Here is a 16774-nt window from a genome sequence, read left to right on the forward strand (position 1 = left end):
TTATCCATCCAGCCCAGAGTACACAGATTTCCGCAGGTGTGCAGAGTGGTGGGTGGAATTGGGGAAATTGGGAGAGGGAGCACAAGCGAATGCCTATCAAGTGCCTGCGTGGGGAAGTACTTAAAATGTAAACAATATGGTGAAAAGCTATCAACCACATCACTTTGAAAGAAATGAAAATATCCTATTCATCCCCTTTTTGTGACACCGAGGCCCCTCCCCCTCCTGACCCTCACCTCTCTCCATAAACCATGTGATTAAAGAAAACTTAAGGGAAACATACAAAAAGGTGCTGAGCCTCAAGATTGTATTAGATTACGCAACTTGATCACAAGGCTAGTCTGGAACATTAGCCTTATTTTGTACAACAATGGCAATATTTGTTAAAATCCATTAACAGATTTACAAAAAAAAGTGGCTTCCAGAAAGATATCAACAAGGTTTCTTTGGTAGCTATAGGAATTACATAAAGAATCCCTTTTATTCAACATAGTTTAGGCCAATAATTAATTAAAACAATTGTTTAAAATGAGGACCACACTACTTAAAACACGAATATACTATTTTCATAAACATACTTTCATTGATCAATTTTTTTTGAGAGAATATAAGCAGGGGGTAGGGAGGGGCAGAGAGAGAAAATCATAAGCAGGGGCTCAATCTAATGCCCTGATGTCATGACCCATAGGTCATGACCTGAGCCAAAATAAGGAGGCAGACACTTAACAGACTAAGCCACCCAGGTATCCTGGTCAATCTTGATAGAAACCTATGTTTCACTGATTGGAGTGCTTACCTTTCTTTTTTTTTTTTTTTTTTAATTTATTTATTCATGAGAGACACACAGAGAGGCAGAGACAGAGAGGCAGAGACACAGGCAGAGAGAGAAGGAGGCTCTATACAGGGAGCCTGATGTGGGATTCGATCCCGGGTCTCCAGGATCACACCCCAGACCAAAGGGGCGCTAAACCACTGAGCTACCCAAGCTGCCCCTCTTACCTTTCTTGAATAAATTATATTAGTAATACAAAATAAGTTACACAACCATGAGAAATCATACAACTTTTAAAAACACATAAAAATAATCAAATATGACTGTGGAGAAGAATCACTTCTTCTAAACCATACATCAAAAAGTACACTAACAAATTCCAGATAAATCAAGAATACAAAAAGGGAGAAGAGCTTAATAGTGGGGAAAGATAAAATTATTCATGGAATAATAATCAAAACTAAGATGAATGATTTTGAATTCATAAATAACATGCCTGACACAAGAAAATATTTGGTACATATCTGTAAAATATGTAATATAACTTATTACTGAAGCACCTAATATTTTCTTGAAGAAATAAATACCTATACGCAGCCCCCATCCTTAACTCCTTTTCCATATTCTTTGAATATACATAGGAAAGAATCTGGACAGAAATAAATAAGTATGTGTATGTCTGTGTGTGTGTCTGTGTCCATATATTTATTGATTTCCACCTTCTTTAAATATATGTAAAAAAAGAATTGGAGTGGAAGTAAATAAATGTGTGTGTCTGTGTGTGTGTGTATGTGTATCTGTAAATTTATTGATTTCTGGCTTCTTTAAATATATAGAGAAAAGTACCTAGAGATTAAATAAACGTGTGTTTATGTATGTGCCTGCACACGTACTCATCTGTGTGTGTCTGTGTGTCTGTATATTTATTGATTTCTGGCTTTAAATATATACAGTAAAAAATACGATTATAAATTATTTAGTGTTTGTGCCTCTGTATATTTATTGATCTCTGGCTTCTTGAAATATATATAAAAAAGAATGTGGATGGAAATAAAGTGTGTATGTGTCTGTGTGCCCGTGTATGTGTCTGTATATATATTTTTTAAGAATTTCTTTCTTTCTTTATTTTTTTAAAGATTTATTTTTATTTATTTATGATAGAGAGAGAGGCAGAGACACAGGCAGAGGGAGAAGCAGGCTCCATGCCGGGAGCCCGATGCGGGACTCGATGCCGGGACTCCAGGATCCGCCCTGAGCCAAAGGCAGGTGCAAAACCGCTGAGCCACCCAGGGATCCCCAAAATTTTATTATTTAAAAGAGAGAGGAGTGGGACGGGAACAAGAAGAAAGAGAGAGTTTTTTAAGCTGGCTGGGTACTGAGCGCAGAGCCCAACAAGGGGCTTAACCTCACCACCCCGAGATCACAACCTGGTCCAAAACAGAGTTGGTTACCTTACTGACTGCGCCACCCAGACACCCCTGTATGTGTATGTTAATTGACTAATGGGCTCTTTGAATATATGTAGAAAATAATCTCAATGAAAATCAATGAATTTATGCATTAATTTATGCATGCATAAATTAAATGCACTTCTGTCTATATGTATATCTGTATATTTATTGATTTCTATCTTTAAATATATATAGAAAAGCTAGATATAAATAAATGTATGTATTGATTTCTGAGTTCTTTGAATACATGTAGAAAATAATCTGGATGGAAATAAATAAACAGTGAGTATGTGTGTGTGTGTGTGTGTTTATTGATTTCTGGCTTTTTTAAGTATTATATAGGAAAGAATCTGGAATCGATGGAAATGAATGAATGAATGAGTGTGTCTGTGTGTCTGTGAGCCCGAATATTTATTGATTTCTTTCATTGTGCCAGACACTAGGGTTTGGGGGACACAGTGCTGGGCACAGACCTTGGACTAGTGCAGTTGAAGGATGAGCACCCAAGGATTCTCCAGCCAGAAGATCCCAATTGTTCTTAGCATAGTTGCCCAAGCCATTTGTGAACAGGCATTATGTCATCATCATTTGCTGCAAAAAAAGAATCTTTATTAATTTTTGGCATCTGCGTTATTTTTGTAGAATATACCAAATTTGTTAAATTTTTAAAATTTTGATTAGTACTTATTTGAGAATTAGAAAGGATCAATTTAAAAAAGGTGGCTACCTGGCTCTTTCCTCCCAAGGAACTCTTTTTGCACACAGTAAAGTTTCCTAATTCTATTCCTGGATAATCCCTACAGATAGGTGACACAGGTACATCTAGAATCCTACTTTCCAGCAAATCAGTATAACTTCCAGAATACCATTTTGACCCATGACAAAAATGCCAAAGAGAAAGCAAGAGAACCTCTGGAAGATCATTAATGATCTGGCATTATAGACCTTAGATAAGAAAATCACAGAATCCAAATTAATTTTCGCTTACATAACTTTGTGTCATTGGCTAGTTCTTCTCAAGCAGTGCATGTCATAAACCATGAAAGAAATGAGTGGGCATTATACTCAAAAACAGCTCCTCATGAAAATTCATTCATTATAGGTAAAAGTTCTTTAAAATTAATAAAAATATTTTTCTATTCTATTACTAAGAGGTTTCAACCTTATTTAAATCTTATTTACATCAACCTTACGTTAAAGTCTAATAAAATAGCATAACATCCTACAATCTGTGCCAAAATTTATTTTAAGACTATGTTTTGCTCATTTCTATAACTTTGAGTCATTGAAGTACCACCCCGAGTTTCAACACTACCCGCAATTCTTAAGATTACTCACAGTAGGGTGATGGCATTTTACTAGCTTTAGGACCACACATGGCATATCAAATTTCCCCATTAGTCCAACACTGAAATAATGCCCAATTCTGAGAATTGGGCTTAAGTTTTGTTACTAGGGGCTAAACCTCATCAAAACCCAATTTTGGGGTTAGGAGAACATTCACTAATTACCTCTCTCCTCTCTTGAACCTACTTGAAAATGAACACAGGAAGTTAAATAAGAATTTAAAAGCATTCTTTTCTTTATTATTTTTAGATTGAGATATATTTGGTATATAATGTATTAGTTTCAGGTATACAACATAAAATTCAATATGTATATTTATTTTTTGAAAGAGTTTGAGAAGAATCGCTATTACTTCCTTTTTAAGTATTTGATAGAGTTCACCAGCAGAGTCATCTGATCCTGGACTTTTGTTTGTTGTGAGATTTTTTAAATTACTGATTCAATCTCCTTACTAGCGATTGGTTTAAGAGTCTGTTTCTCCATGAATTAGCCTTGGTACATTATATGTTTCTACAAATTTATCCATTTCTTCTAGGCTGTCTAATTTTTTTGTATATAATTAGTCATGATAGTCTTTAATGATCCTTTGTATTTTTGTGGTATCAGCTGAAATATCTCCTCTTTCATTTCTGATTTTATTTTTGTCCTTTCTCTTTTTTTCTTCTTGAGTCTAGCTAAAAGTTTGTGTGTTTTATTTATCTTTTCAAAAACCAGCTTAGTTTCGTTGGTATAAAATGCATCTTTATTATGGTAAAGCTAAGTTGTAGAATGCAATTTGGGCCTTAGGTTAAAGTTGTCCTCCTACTTCTCTCCCATTTCAGTTGTGGACATGAGGTGAGAAGTGTGCTTCATACCCATCAAGAGCTTAATAGGGGAGCAAGAGAAAGACAGATAATACCCAGAAGCCTACCTTTGTAAGACAAGCCTGTGTAGATTCCATAAGTGTACAGAATATAGAACATAAGCTCCAGTTTGTCCTCAGGACAATATTGATACAAATGTATAACAGTTGTCTCCATTCCAACAACAACTCCTATCAGGAAAGCTAACCATTCTAGAACCAACATGTCAGGGTTCACTAAGTATAAAAATCCTTATCACTTAGAACTTGATGACACCTAGTTCTGCTGCATAATATCTGCTGTCACTTTGTTCCTCTCGTCTTGGAAGATCAAATCTCTGGGGAGAAACTCTGAAAGTCAATGTGACAAAGACCTGCATAGTGATTCCAATCCAAAGTGATGGCCTAGAGGGCCACTTTGAAGAGATAGCATCCCTACAACAAAATAATTAATGGACTATCACAGACACATACCTAGAGATTAAAAGGTCTATACCTACTACAAAGATTGTGTATGTGATGCTTATTAATTTAAAAATGTAGTTTAGATGGATTAGATAATTTTATATTGGATTTTTAAAAGTTGATTAATCCCACACTTATGTATTCCATAAATGGCTAATCCATATAATCTATATAAAATATTTGTTATGGGCTGAATTTTGTTCTCCCAAAATCCATATGTTGAAGCCCTAATTCTCAACTTGGAGGTAGCACATACACATACAGGAAAGACCATGTGAAGTCAGGAAGAAGGTCATCTGCAACCAAATCTATGGGGCACCTCATCTTGGATTTCCAACCTCCAGAACTGTGAAAAAATAATTTCTGTGTTCAAGTTACCCAGCTATTTTGTTATGGCAGCCCTAGAAGACCAATACAATATTGTATGTTATGTTCAATAAATTTTATATTTATTGTAATTGTAGAGTAGTATAGTAAATAAATGTAAGCATAATATAGTGTCTTAAATAGGATATATTATGTGTTGTATTCGATCATTATTTGATGTGCTCTACATTATGGTATAATGTAGAATAATAAAATAAATGTAAATATAATAAATATAGGTATAACAAGCATAAATATATTCATATACTTAGTGTTAATTATACTAAAATAAATATAATACAAACATATTCTCTCTCTGGTTGATGTTTGCATTTCTATATCAAAACCAGTGGAGTGGGCAGCCTGGGTGGCCCAGCGGTTTAGCGCCGCCTTCAGCCCAGGGCGTGATCCTCGGGACCGAGGATCGAGTCCCACATAGGGCTCCCTGCATGAAGCCTGCTTCTCCCTCTGCCTGTGTCTCTGCCTCTCTCTCTCTCTCTGTGTGTGTGTGTCTCTCATGAATAAATAAATAAAATCTTAAAAAAAAAACAACCAGTGGAGTATTCATAGTACAGTTCACCAGAGGTCATACAATCCCCCATAGCTTTATAACCTTGCTCTTCACCTCAATGCACATGGCCTTCTGGAATTCAAGAGCTAGAGCAAAGAAATGGATAGCATTCTGTTGCCAGAAGCTTTCAGCAAGGAAGAACAAATGCCTTGTGTTGGGCCATGAAGAAACAATGACTGTCACCTTCATCTTTCTAATACTACAGGGGAGAGTTTCCTCACCAGAATGCCCCCAGAAGGACAAGCTCTTGTTAGATGAGCTACTGTATGAAGTAAGGTAAGATAGAAAATGCTTTCCTTCTACCCTTCCGAGTTCCTCATTCTATTATCTGGTTAGGTTTAACAACCCACACTATGAGATGGCTGTCACATTTGGAGAAGGAGCCACCAGTAGCTTGACAAGGTAAGCCAATACCTATTCTTGGGCATCTCCCTAGTAACAGATACTGCTACTTTGTTCATCTATGCCCAGTGATGGACAGTTTAGTTTTATTCCCAGAAATCTCTGAAATCTGTCATAATAGGATTTTAATTAATTCTAAAACATTCCATAAAAAAATAAATAAAAATAAAACATTCCATAGCCTAGGCCAAAATTTCATCCCATTTATTATTTTAATCTCAAATTATGCTCAGCAAAACACACATTAGACTGTATAGACAATTTAGAAAACCATATGATGCCAAAGCCAAGTTAGAATATATCAACCCCCCTGCTCTCTCTAGGAGAAATTAAAGTGAAAAGAAATGTCCTTCTGAATTAGGTCGGAGTTCACAATTTGTCCCGTTTAGTTTCTTATTCCATTCAGTCTAATCAGTAGGGTGTTATTGTACTCTGGGTGGAGTAGGGTCCCTTACGTTTGGGCTGTCTGGTCCTAAAGGGATGCTGGTACTTTCTTTGGCATCCCTCAAATTCAATCCCAGTGTCACTTTAAAAAAAAAAAAAACAATCAATAGAACTCATAAGACAGGCAAACTTCATTCCATTCTACTTCACTTTAGTGTACTTCACAGATACTGTATTTTTTTAAATTGCAGGTTCGTGGCCACCCTGTATCAAGCAAGTGTATTGGCAGCATTTTCCCAACATCACCTGCTCACTGTGTCTCTGTGCCACATTTTGGTAATTCTTGCAATATTTCACATTTTTTCACTATTATTGTATTTGCTATGGTGACCTGTGATCAGTGATCTTTGATGTTTTTATAAGAGCCTGAAGATGTGAGTGAATTCCTGCAATTTCATGATAAAACTTCAGTAGATGAAAAGATGATTCTTATGGATGAACAAAGAAAGAGTTTCTTCCTTTTTTTTGTTAAAGATTTTATTTACTTAGAGCTTGAGAAGGGTATGAGGCAGAGGGAAAAGGAGAGAGAGAATCTCCAGCAGACTCCTCAGTGAGCAGAGAGCTCTAGGCGGGGCTCTATCCCACACCCCTGAGATCATGAGATCATGACCCTTAACTGACTGAGCTGGACCCTTAACTGACTGAGCCCAAGGAAGTGTTTCTTGAGATGGAATCTACTATTGAGGATAGTTGAAGGATTGTTGAAATGACAATAAAGAATTCAGAATATAACATGAACTTTGTTGATAAAGCAGTGGCTTTATCCAGCCTTCAGTGACTACCACCCTGATCAGTCAGCAGTCGTCAGCATTGAAGCAAGACAATCTCCTAGCAAAAAGACTATGACTTACTGAAAGCTCAGATGATGCTTAGCATTTTTTTAGCAATATAGTAATTTTAAATTAAGGTATGTACAGCATTTTTTAGCATAAAGTTATTGTGCACTCAATAGACTGCAGTATAATGCAAACATAACTTTTTAATGCACTGGGGAACCAAAAAATGTATTTGACTTATTTTATTGTGGTGGTCTGGAACTGAGCCCTCAGTATCTCCCAAGTATGCCTGTATTACAGTTATACACATACAACCACTATGCTCCACACCCCTTAAAGATCTTAACCAAGCAAAATGATGTTCTTAAGCCTAAATGTGTTGTATGCATCAGTCAGTTTTAGTTTTAGCTGCATGTAAAAGAAAACTCCAAAGTAACAGTAGCTAAAGCAAGATAGAGATTATTTCTCTCTCAAATGAAAGACCAAAAAGAAATAGTCCAGGGGTTGGGACCCCTGAGTGGCACAATCGGTTAAGCATCCAAATCTTGGTTTTGGCTCGGGTCCTGATCTCGGGGATCCTGAGATGGAGCCCTGCATCAGTCAGGCTCTGGGCTCAGTAAGAAGTCTGTTGAAAACTACTCTCTCCCACTCCCTCTGCCCCTCCTCTCTCTCTCTCTGTCTCAAATAAATAAATAAATCTTTGAAAGAAAAGAAAGGAAAAAAAGAAAAGAAAAAAAAGAAAAGAAACGGAAAGGAAAGGAAAGGAAAGGAAAGGAAAGGAAAGGAAAGGAAAGGAAAGGAAAGGAAAGGAAAGGAAAGGAAGAAAGAAAGAAAGAAGAAGAAAGAAAGAAAGAAGAAAGAAAGAAAGAAAGAAAGAAAGAAAGAAAGAAAGAAAGAAAGAAAGAAAGAAAAAAAAGACAGTCCTGGGTGGTGAAGTGGCTCTATAGTATCAATAGAGACCTAGACTTCCAGCTGCTGTTCCACCATCTTCCAGTCTTAGATGGCCACTGGCCAGAAGAAGGAGGAAAGGCTGAAAAACAAAAAGGGGTCCTTCTGAGTCAGCTCCCTTTAAGCTAAAATCCCACATGCTTTTACTAATATTTCATTGGTTTGACCTTGGTTATGGTTATGTGTTGGGGAGGAGATGTGGGAGGATAGAAAAGTAATATTTCACTTCACATGTGTCACATCCAGCTAAAACTCTGGGACCTGCTTCTAAGGAGAAAGAAAATAACAGATGAAGTTCAAGTAGACAACTCGGTTTCTGACACATAGTACAGTCCAGATCCACATTGCTTCTGATCTACTTGTATTAAGAAAGATGAGCAAAGAGAATTATGAACCAAAAGAAAAAAACAGTTTAGTTTGAACCTTTCCTATAAGGGAGTATTTAACTCAGAACCAGCTCTTCTGAGTCCCAAACCTATGAAATTCACCCCAATTAAAAGTAGTCCTCTATTAAGAAATCAATTCTGCCACCATGTTTTCAACATATTTGCGCAATAATATCCAACTATGCACATAGTTTTATTGTCCAGAAATTTCATTTGATTTATTCTTGTCTTTGAAAAATTAAAAAATTTGCGGTGTGGTTTGTTGGTGTGGGTCTATCCTGCATAGTTAAAGCACTTATTTTCCCCCCTTTTGTATCTTCCACTGCTGGCACCCAGGACTGAACTGAGCAGAGCTTTAAATCATGACAATGCTCCATGCCATTTTGAACATATCCCTCCACATCTGTATCAAGGAATAATTTAAGTATAATTCATTTCATTGCTTTCTCTGTTCTCCAAATCTCTTACTGTCTGTGTTTCTTCATTTCCTACAAAGTTCCCAAAGCACTTTTCATTCTTTTCTTATTGCCCTGGAAATTCTTAGGCCTTTGAATCTGGTCTTCTGGTGCAGTTTCTTACTTGCCTCACATATAGTCAACTGGAGACTCCAACTCAGCAGAATTCTGAACCGTAGTTACTGGTAATGCCTCCAAAACCTATCCTCAGGGATCTAAGAAGGATCAATCTGGTCTTTTCTCCTCTATGCATTCTTCTGACCCTTACCTTTATAGACCTAGAGTCTCCATTGCTGCTTTAATCGCATCAGAGATACACCTTTTTAACATCCCTTTGCTGCAGCAGGTGGGATACATTTTCTGGGGTCCATTTTGTTTTCCCTGTCATTTACTCTTTCTTTTTGACTGCTCCAGTTGAGGTTTGTTTGTTTTTGTTTTTGTTTTTGTTTTTACCTGCTTCCAAGGTTGCTCCATTTTCTTTTACATCAAGAGGAAACCTAGCACTGATGGGGAAAGTTTGACATTTCTCTTCTAATATATGTATTTAGATTTTCTTGGTGGGGACCCATAGCAGCAGACCCATTGTGGGAGACATGAAGCCAAAGATTCTAGGTCTTCAGAAAGCATCTATTACTCAAACAAATTTTGTCTGCCCTCATCAACTCAAGAAGAATAATTTCACAAAGGAAACATCTTCCCATCATATAGCCCAGGAGTAAACTCAAACTATTGTTGCCCAATTTACTTATGATATTCCTTATCTCCCCTGTGTTTTCTCTTCAGAGTCCTGACTTTTACATGTCATTCATGCCCTGCATTGACAATAATTCTGTCACCTTAAAACTCATATGATCTTAACTTTGACACTTTGAAATGTATTTTTATGCTGGTGTTGTCTCAAATATGTTCAAATCTTATATAACCACTTCGTATAATTGACTCAATTTTCAAAGTATGAATAGTAGAATTCCACTTGTTCACTGCTGGTAAAAAGAAAGCTGTTACCTTTTGTACATTAACCTTGTACCTTTAAACCTTGCTATAATTGCTTATTAGTGGTAAGGGTCCTTTTGTCAATTCTTTCTAATTTTCCACATAGATGACCATGTCATCTGCTAACAAAAACAGTTTTATTTCTTCCTTCCAAATCTCTATACATTGTATTTCCTTTTCACATCTTATTGCATTAACCAGGAGTTCCAGCACGGTGTTCAATAAAGAGTTGTGAGAAGGAACATCCTTGCCTTGTGCCTGATCTTAGTAGAAAAGCTTCAAGTTTCTCACCATTAAATAAGACGTAAACTGCAGGATTTTTGTAGGTATTCTTTATCAAGTTAAGAAAGTTCTCCTTTAATCCTAGCTTGCTGAAAGTTTTGGTCATGAATCCTGTTGGATTATATCAAATACTTTTTTCTACATCTATTGATATGATACTATGACTTTTCTTTTTTAATCTGTTGATATGATGGATTGCAGTAATCGATATTTTTTTAAAGATTTTATTTATTTGAGAGATGGAGTGTGTGTGTGCAGGGGGAGGAGTAGAGGGAGAGGAAGAGAGAGAATCTCAAGCAGACTCCTTGGTGAGCATGAAACTGACTCAGGGCTTAATCCCATAACCCTGAGATCATGACCTGAGCCAAAATCAAGAGTTGGATATTTGACCAACTAAGCTCCCCAGGAACCCCACATTAACTGATTTTTTATTGTTAAACCAGCTTTGCATTATTGGATAAATCCTGCTTGGTCATGATGTATAATTCTTTTTATAGACTTTGTTGAGGCTTTTTGCACCTATGTCTGTGAGAGAAATTCAGTTGTGGTTTCTTTTTTTGTAATGTCTTTGTCTGGTTTTGATATTAGAGTAATGCTAATGTACAATGATTAGGAATTATTCTCTCTGCTTCTATCCTCTGAAAGAGAATTAAAGAATTGGTACAATTTCTTTAAATGTTTGGTATAATTCACCGGTAGACCCATCTGTGCCTGGTGCATTCTGTTTTGGATAGAAAATTACTAATTGTTTATTAAATTTCTTTAATAGATAGAAATAATGTCTGTCCTTCTGTAAGTTTTGGCAAATTGTGTCATTCAAGGAATTGGTCTGTTTCATCTGAATTATCAAATTTGTGGGCATGGAGTTATTCATAGTATTCCTTTATTATCTTTTTAATGTCCATAGGATCTGTAGTGATGACCCCTCTTCTATATCTGATGTTAATAATTTGTGTCTTCTCTTTCTTCTGGCTAGCCTGGCCACAGCTTTATCAATTTTACTAGTCATTTTTTTATGGCAACTTTTGGTTTTGATAATTTTTCCTACTGTTTTCCTCCTTTCAATATCTGACTCAAGATTAATTTCTGCTTTAATTTTTTTTTTTCTGCTTTAATTTTTATTATTTCTTTTCTTCTGCTTGTTCTAGGTATAAATTGCTCTTCTTTCCCTAGTTTCCTAAGATAATTAATTTTAGATTTTCCTCTTTTCTAATATAGAAAAATTTCCTGCTAAGCACTGTTTTATCTGCATTCCACAAATTTGGTAAGTTGTATTTTCATTTTCTTTAGTTCAAAATTTTTCTATTCTTTTGAGGCTTCTTTAGTGATTCATGTATCAAAAAATGTATATTGTTTAATCTCTAAATATTTGGGAATTTTTCAAATCTAGAATTTTGTTGATCCAGTTTAATTCCAGTGTGATCTGAGACTATACTTTGTATGATTTCTATTCTTTAGAAATTTTGAAGGTGACTACTTTTATGTCCCAGAGTATAGTCTACCTTCATGAATACTCCAGATGGACTTGAAAAGAATGTGTATTCAGCTTCTATCACATAGAGTATTCTATAAATATCAATTAGATCAAGTTGATTGATAGTACTGTTCTAGTCAATTATATTCTTATTGATTTTCTGCCTGCTTGATCTATGCATTGCCTACAGAGGGGTGTAAGTCTCTACATGTAATAGTGTATTTATTTGTTTCTCCTAATGGTTCTATCACTTTTGCTTCATGTATTTTGAAGGCCTGTTGTTAGGTATGTATACATCAATTGTTAGGTCTTCTTGGAGAATTGATATCTTTATCACTATGTAATATATGTCTTTCTTCCTAATAATTTTCTTTTCTGGACTATGCTTTTTTTTAATTAATATAGCTACTCTAGATTTCATTTTTATTATTTTTATTACCATTAGTATTGTATATCTCTATATGCCTTTTCCTTTAATCTATGTCTTTATATTTAAAGTAGCTTTTCTGTAAACAACATATAGTTTTGTTTGAATTTTTTATCCATTCTGATATTTATGTATTTTAATTGATGTATTTAGGCCATTCACATTTAAAGTGATTATTGATAGTTTGACAAATATCTACCTTGTTTGTGAATAATTTCTATTCATTGAACTTTTTTTGTTCCTTTTTCTTCCCTTTTTCTGTTTCCTGTGTGTCAACTGAGCATTTTGTGATTCCACTTATTTTTATTATATTAATTATGCTTCTTTTTAAAAAATAATTTAATAGGGATTGCCCTGGAGTTTACAATATTTATTTTTAACTAATCAAATTTTACCTTCAAACAAGAGAGGCTGAGAAAGAAAGTGGCTTCTATCCTGGTGATGTTCATAAGATGGGAAATTCCTCCAATATTGGAAAGATGTTCAAAATTGCTGAGTAGCTAGAAAGAATGACAAATGCTACTATATAGTTTCTTAACTAATTTTCTCGTATTTTCCACCTCTTTGCTTAGCACCTAAAAAGTGAACTTCTTCCTACTTTATCTTTCAGTCATTAGGTTATTCGACAAGTGTTTTATTGCCTGTCAGTTCTACAATGGAGTTTTTTCTTTTTTTTTAATACCATAGTGCCATGCTTTTAATTTTGAAAAATCCTCTTATTCTGATACTTTTTTTTTTTTTTTTTTTGGTGAAATCACTTTTCAAATCTATTTGAAGGTATGAATTATAAACTTTTAGAAGACCATCTTTTTTCTCCATATTTGTGTATTGATTTTGGTATCTCTCTTGCTCTTCATTTTCCTAAAAATGCCTTATAACTCACTGTTTTGTATTCACATTTATAAATGAAGGATTTGGATCATCAGTATAAAGGTCATGAACTTTGGTCATTTTCAAGCTTTGGCCATTCTCAAGTTTTCTATCCTGTTGAGAACTGTTCCACAAGAAGTAACTTTAGGTTCCTAAGTGTAGTGGAGGAGAGCTTAAGGAATGCTTCTTGCCAGAGGATAAAAGGCAACTTTTCTGAAGGGCCCATAGATAAACAGACAACCTACTGAGCTGCCTGAGATGGTGAGATAAGGAAAGGATCAGAGTGATTCAACTCATTTTAACCTATAGCTACATGTCCTTGGTGTTTTCTTCATGTCCATTCATGCCCACCTTAGGGTCAGATTTTACTTTTTTTTAACCTTATTTTAGCACAGAGGCTCACAGTGGATCTCTATTTCCCATAAGACAGAATTTCCAGCTTATTTAATTCTTCTAACGGGATTTAGCCTGTGAGCTAAAGATCATTCAAACTGGATCTGTCCCAACTATTGCACAATTCTTTAATGAACTGGCTCATTAATTGGCCTATGGCCTGCTCACATTATCAACCCTCCTGGCTCAGTGGTTTGCATTCCTCTGAGGTTTCTAGCACTCATCCCACTATCTATTGTGTATTTTCAAGAAATTCCTCAAATTTTCTGTATGATAATGACACCCTGCTTTGTCTCCAAGGCTGTTAGATTTGTTCCTTTTCTTGTATAACTCTTATTTTTCAAGGTGATTTTACAGAAGAAAAAAAATACAATGTCATCTCAGTGTGGTGGTGGCATTTTTCTCCCACTTTACATGGGTGAATATATCAATGGACAAAATCAGAATGAACAGATTAGCTTAGACTAACTATGCCTGATCTGATTAAAAATTCAGCTTTTTCATCAGGATATTTGGAATTTGTGCTTGTGCCAAGATTCTTGGACATGGGCATCTATACTATATTACTATAAAAATGCAAGGTATTATTTGATGTTTGTACAATTCATTTCAACATTTTGGAGAATTTTTTATAGCTTTTTTCTGAACTATATATATGTCTTAACATAAATATAACATAAATACATTTTTCTTATGAAGATGAAAATATTTATTATAGTTATTCTGGAAGGTGGAATTTCAAGTGATGTTATTTTTGTTTTTAGATTGTGTTTCTCAAATTGTCTACAATAAACATGTTTATAATTAAAAGGGGACATTTAGAAATAAATATATTTCTTTTGTTTTCCTTCAGTTTGCTAGACAAATGTTATACCATGCTTGTGGCTACATACGGATGTGATCACATTTTTGAGCAGTAGATTTAAGGTACAGAAAAGTCAAAAAGCATAAACAGCCTTACATGTACCAGTTGCATAGAGATTTCTGGGTGTACTATGAAGTTTAAAACTTCATGCATTATTTCTGTTCTGCTTTTCCTCCAGCTGCTGATCTTCAAAACAACATATTATTGAGATGACTCATGAGAATCAGTGTGAAATAGAACATATTACCGCTGAAAGTTTCTTCCTCCTAGACTGCTTAGAACTGTTTCAGAGTATTGTATAAAGAAAGAACAAAGTTCTAAAAAACTGAGATTGGAAATTAGTCCTGTCAGCACACCTAGAAAGAACTATAATTTTGCTAGGAATGTGCAACAAAAGAATCAATGTTAACTATTCATTTAACAATAACATTTATTATGCAGAAGAAATAATACATTACCAGCATGATAACATGAGATCTTTTGTAAGGTCTACCGTGGCAAATATAGAGCTTTGGTAGTCTCCATTATAATTTGGCTAATAACCACATCTCTCAGATTTTCCCATAAATTATATGAAATTATATGCATAAAGATTATTTTATTTAAATATAACATTAACACTTCACTTTATTTAATATTTGGGACTCGTCCTATAAAAAATGCCTGAGGAGTAAGAGACAGAAGATGACCCTAAATGTGGAAGTGACATTGGGAGGCATTTTCAAGACCTCAGAAAATAAAGAGTACAAAGTATTAACATTTTTATTTGCTATTAAAAAAATGGGCAAAATTTGAAAGTGAGTGATAAGTTGGGTACAATGTCCTTCAATGTCATACTGAGGTGAAAAATGATCTAGGGAAAAGGTTCTCAAACTTCAACGTGTGTCAAAATCATCCAAAGAACTGTAAAATTATAGTTTAATACATATAAATGAATCAATTTTGACTGCATTTTGGTGCTCTACTGGACTTTATTACATAATTTTAAATAAGCATTTCACACAAACCATCAAGATAACATCTTTTAAATTGAAAATTACATATTTTCTGAAACATTAAATTGCTCTGTAATTTCTTGTGTTATTTTGACAGACTTCCTTTTGTTGCCTCAGATTTATGGCTTTTACATTTTCTTAAAGCTGTATCAAAAAGTTGTGCTTTATGATGCTTATTATTAATCAGAAATAATTTTCTCTTCATTTTCATTTAAGTAACTTATTGTAAAGAGTCCCTTTTATGTTAAAATGTGAAAAAATACATGGCTTTATGTATGTTCTTCATAAAAATTTGGAGGCATCGATATCCATGTAAAAAATACATATTTTAGCATAGAGAAATAATAACAGAACATGGAAGCCAGGAGTTTATGTATACATTCAGGACTTAAGTAAATAACTGGGGGGTTCATAGCTTCAAATTCAGCCTTCAAGGTATCACCAATTTCTTGTGAGCACTGGAAAATCACTACGCTTTTAAATTCCTGTGTATCATTATTTGTCAAGTATTGTAATATTTGCAGGTGTACAATATTACAATTGAGTGAAGTTATAGGCAACATTTATAAATTGGGGAAAAAAGAAGTTTCAAAAAGGACATTAAGGAGGGCACATGGTGTCATGATCACTGGGTCTTATATAAAGACTGATAAATCACTGACCTCTACCTCTGAAACCAATAATACATCATATGTTAATTAATTTAATTTAAATAAAATTTCAAGAGTAAACAAAAAAATAAATGCACCAATTTAAGACCAAAAATTTATAAATCTTCAAAATTACCATATTATTATTTCACATTTATTAGGATGGCTACTATTAAAAAAAAAACAGAAGATAACAAGTATTGGCAAGAATGCTGGAATCCTTGTATACTGTTCTTGAAAATGCAAAATGTTGCATTTGATGTAGAAAAAAGTACATAGGTGCCTCAAAATATTAAAAATAGGCTTAACAGATGATCCAGCATTCCCACTTTGGGGCACATATCCAGAAGAATTGAAAGCAGGATCTTGCAGAATTTGTCCACCCACGTTCATAGTAGCATTATTCACAATAGCCAAGAGGGGGTGTATACATAACAATGGAATATGGTTTGGCTCTAAAAAGGATGGAAGTCATGTCACATGGTACAACATGGATGAAACTTGAAGACATTATGCTGAGTGAAACTAGCCAGTCACAGAAAGACAAACACTGTCTGCTTCCATTTATATGAAATATCTAAAGTAGTCAAATTCATAAAAC

At 34.6% G+C, this 16774-nt stretch overlaps 1 long non-coding RNA gene across 1 annotated transcript in view; it reads right to left on the bottom strand.

Moving 5' to 3' along the window:
* Nucleotides 1–2612: 2612 nt before the first annotated feature.
* Nucleotides 2613–16774, bottom strand: part of LOC112674810 (uncharacterized) — a 58322-nt gene continuing 44160 nt past the window's right edge. The window contains exon 3 of the long non-coding RNA XR_003145579.1: nt 2613–2814. This is a non-coding gene — a long non-coding RNA (uncharacterized LOC112674810). The remainder of the gene's footprint in view (nt 2815–16774) is intronic.

Source organism: Canis lupus, chromosome 14 (assembly GCF_003254725.2).
Source record: "Canis lupus dingo isolate Sandy chromosome 14, ASM325472v2, whole genome shotgun sequence".
Classification (NCBI taxonomy): domain Eukaryota; kingdom Metazoa; phylum Chordata; class Mammalia; order Carnivora; family Canidae; genus Canis; species Canis lupus.